Below are 4,146 nucleotides of genomic sequence, written 5' to 3'. Positions count from 1 at the left end.
TTTCCCTCTATTATGACAAAATTTAACTCCTCAATGCCACAGGATCTGGGAGCCTTGCTTGAGCTTAATGACAGTTAACTCTCACTCTTGCATTTGGAGCAATGTTAAAAAAAAAGCATCTAATCCTGGTTGTACAACTGAATTAGATAATTAAATTCTTATTAGAGGTCAATTGGCCTTTCTGTCCTTTTCCAGCGTTCAAGATGTTGAAGTGAGGACTTTATGGATCCTCTGGTGCAGAATTCCTGATTTCTTTGGGTTTTCTGGTTGGACCCCTTATCAATTATGCTGACAACACAGGATCAAAAATCTGTATATCATCCCTGTGAAGGGAATCAAGGGACAGATGAACAGACTTCCTGCTGCTGGTGTGGGTGACATGATGATGGCCATAGTCAAGAAGGACAAACCAGAGCTCAGAAAGAAGGTGCATCTAGCAGTGGTAATTCAACAACAAAAGTCATACCAAGAAAAGGTGGAGTATTTCTTTATTTTGAAGATAATTCAGGGGTCATAGTAAACAATAAAGGTGAGATGAAGATTCTGCCATCACAAGACCAGTTGCAAAGGAGTGTGCAGACTTATGGCCCATAATTGCTTCCAGTGCAGGCAGCATTGCATGATCCTTTAGCATGTTTGTAAAAATAGTAATACCTATTAAAAAGTGTTTCCTCCAAAGAAGAAGATGGAGGAGGAGGAGGAGGAGGAGGAGGAGGAGGAGGAGGAGGAGGAGGAGGAGGAGGAGGAGAAGTCAATTGTTTGCTGCCTCAATGCAAACATAATAAACTAGAATCTCCAGGGTTGGAACTTTATAATCTACATTTCTCACCTAAATTTTCCCCAGGTGATCTGGATATGTAACCAGTCTAGGATTCACTATCTAATCCTTTCACCTTTTATTTTTCAGCAGGAAAATTGGGGCCACACCAGTTGTAGAACTGTTTGGTGGTATAGTTATATTCTAAACTATTCTAAACATGGACCTCCCACCTCTCTGGTTACATTGTCTTGGAAAAAGCTTACCTGGCCTTTATTTTTTGTGAAACACAGCATGAAATTAAGGGCCACAGTTGGGTATCAGGCCTGGAACAGTACTCCAGGACCATACTGGGGAAAGATTTGAATGCTGTGATAGGAAACAAGTATGCAATGTGACTATATTGAACGTAAGAGTGATGTAGTTAGAGTTGTGCTTAAGGAGACCAGTTAATCTAATGGACTATCATGTATCAATGATTTGATGCAAGAGTACCCCTCCCCTGGTGCTATATCTAGTTACAATTTAGACATGATGTCTTAACTAAGAGCTCCAGCAATATAAGGGGCATAGATGGACTTTCAGAACAAGTACCAGGAAAATACAACCAAACTTCTTTCTAAGCTTTTCAGCATGTTATAAATCACATAATTCTGGTTCTGCCATGTGGCTGTGGTCCATTGGCTCATACTCTAAACATTTTTACCAGGCCCTGAGTTCAGGTCCCATCACCCAGCTTTCTGCATTAGACATCTTTTATGCCTCCTTTTATATTACTCACCCTATCTTTGGGGTTTCCATTGCCACTATGGGAACAAGCTGCATCTAAGTATAGCCAAACAGAACACACTTATTATACTTATCTTAACTGTAACCTCTTATCACATGCTTTCTGCCCTAGAACTTCTCTGCCACCACAATGAGAAATGTATATGAGAATTAGCTCAGCCTTTAAAACGCATGTGCAAACCTGGAAGTGTGAAGGAGACAACAATCCTGGGAGCCAGAAGGTAAATTTTCCCCTCATCTGTATTTCTAGTGGTTCATACTTTGTAGTATCTCAAAGGTCCTCAGAGGAACTGACCCTAAATTTCTCATTAAGCAGGAACACATGACAGCATTGATTTTCTCTCCTTCCCTGTTTTACCCATTCTTCTCCCTAGGATCCCTTCTAAAAATAAGCTACTGACACTTAAGTCCTCGTCTCCAACAGGAATTTTTGTGGAAACCCCAACTGAGGTATTCTTAAAACAATATTTGGAGCAGGTCTGAACAAAATGTTCCTTGATTTACTGGGGAAAAAAACCAGTCTCACTCAAAGCTCTTGATTCCAGGTCAGAAAACTAAAATATGAATCACTAAATTCAGCAAGAACCTGAAGTTCCACAGTACAAAGAATTTTTGTGTCTGGAGCATGCCCTACCAAATTACCAGAAGGCATAGAATTTCAAGTTATTATCAGCTCGAACCCTAAAGGGATGAATCAAAATCAAAAACTCTGTGGCACTTGGTCCTTAGGCCAGCTCCAGCTCCTCATGACCTCTTACTGTCTGGGATGTCTGGATTCCTCCTTGAACCATGACAGATGACAACTAGGATCATTCACTTTCACATCTTCAGAAGCAAATGTAAAACCCGGCTCACAGCAGCTCACAATATGTTCAACAATCTCTGATTCTCAACGTCTTCATCTGCAAAATGAGGTTGAAAGTGAGAACACTGATTTGTTGTGAGGGTCAGGTTAAATTGAGGGACTAGAAGAACCTAGCAGAGAGGATGCCATGTGGAAGAGACTTGGTAAATGTTATCAAAAATATACACAAGACAAATGTAAAATGTATTTAATTTAGGGAGGAACTGGGAGAAGAAAAAAAAATTGTTAAATGAGACTGAAAGAAGCAAAAGAAGGACTTATTGGGTGAGGATCTGGGACAAATGTCAGAGGAACTTTGAAACAATGCTTTCTTCTTCCAAACTTTAATTTAGGCCAGTTTCTCCCACGTAGCTGAATCCACAGACAGTCTCAGGGTCCTTGAATATTTTACCCTATCCCTGCTTCCTGCCTCACCACCAATTTCCTATTTTTCAAATATTCATGTTCTGTTACACCAAACCATATTCAAAAAACCAAATTTTGAAGTCAGGTGAGGTTTTCCTTACAGCCTCTAGTCGTGTGTGTGTGTGTGTGTGTGTGTGTGTGTGTGTGTGGTATATCCATTTCTGATCTCTAAAAATTCCTCTTTGCCAAACATTCTTCCTAAATGTTCTACCTTCCATTCTCTGTCAAAATCAGTTCTCTAGAAGAACCTCACAAATTCATGGACATGTGGTCCATGCATACCCTCTGCCAGGTATTTTTTTAAATGAAGAGAAAATCTTTAGCAAAAATTATAGTCTCTAATAATGACATTTCATATAGCACTCAGTTGATGAGAGGTACATTTTGGTCAGGATCAGGAGTCATAACGTACTGGGCTTATAAGAGTCATTTTGACAGCCGATTGTTCTTCACCTGGCAAGCTAATTATAACCCTACATCTTTCATGTGTGTGAGAGTTGAGTGATATTTGCATATACACCAGAGTTTGCTATTTCCCCACACGTGGAATATATTTATATTTGAGGTGCTGTTCAGTAACAAGAGGTCTCAAGTGTAAATTTACACTTAGAAATTTGCCACTGCCTCAGTGATAAATCCCAATCCCTGCTCTCAGTCCCACTGAAGTCAACACACAATTAAAGAAAATATTTCATTAATTATCAATCTGAAATGAGCCCCACAGGAAAGGGGTTCCTTGGGGCACAGAAAGCAAAGAAGACTCAGGCTTCATTAAAAGAAGTTGACTTTTCTCCAGCAGCCTTAGAGGATTCTTGTTGGGATGATAGAACAACCAAGAAAAGTGCTTCTGGATTTATGTCACTTTAGAGCCTGTTACCATGGGAACTATGTTTCAAAATCCTCTCAACTGGGGCTTCACTAAAGTCATGTTCCCTACGGAGCAGATGAAGCCCAGGCAGGAAGCAGTGTAGGAAGAACTATTCTTAACTCCGTTCCTTTTGTTGCAAAACTGCCCTCTTTCCAAAACTTGAATTTCTCTATGGTGCTTCTCTGTTTTATTTATTCCTACTTTTTTCTCTTTTTTTAATTACACTGTATTTGTGTTGCATTTGTAACAGGTAAAGGCAATATAATGACTTGTGTGTTATCCCTCAGACTTCATGAGTTTGGCCCCAAGGGCCCCAACCATCCCTACACAGCAGAGAATGCCAGGCACAAGTTTCATTCAGAGATCATCAAAACTGAATAGAGACAAAAGACAGCAACTCAAATGTCTTTGAAATGACCGTCATTGGTGCATTTTATGGGTTAGATGTGGTGTCCCCCAAAA

The 4,146-nt window shown here is 40.0% G+C and overlaps 1 pseudogene; it reads left to right on the top strand.

Annotated features, from left to right (window-relative positions):
* The first annotated feature begins 203 nt into the window (after positions 1-203).
* Positions 204-623, top strand: LOC143391053 (large ribosomal subunit protein uL14 pseudogene; annotated as a pseudogene).
* Positions 624-4,146: the final 3,523 nt, after the last annotated feature.

Source organism: Callospermophilus lateralis, chromosome 2 (assembly GCF_048772815.1).
Source record: "Callospermophilus lateralis isolate mCalLat2 chromosome 2, mCalLat2.hap1, whole genome shotgun sequence".
NCBI classification, from domain to species: domain Eukaryota; kingdom Metazoa; phylum Chordata; class Mammalia; order Rodentia; family Sciuridae; genus Callospermophilus; species Callospermophilus lateralis.
Note: the sequence above shows the minus strand (reverse complement) of the source record. Positions and strands in the feature narration are given on the sequence as shown.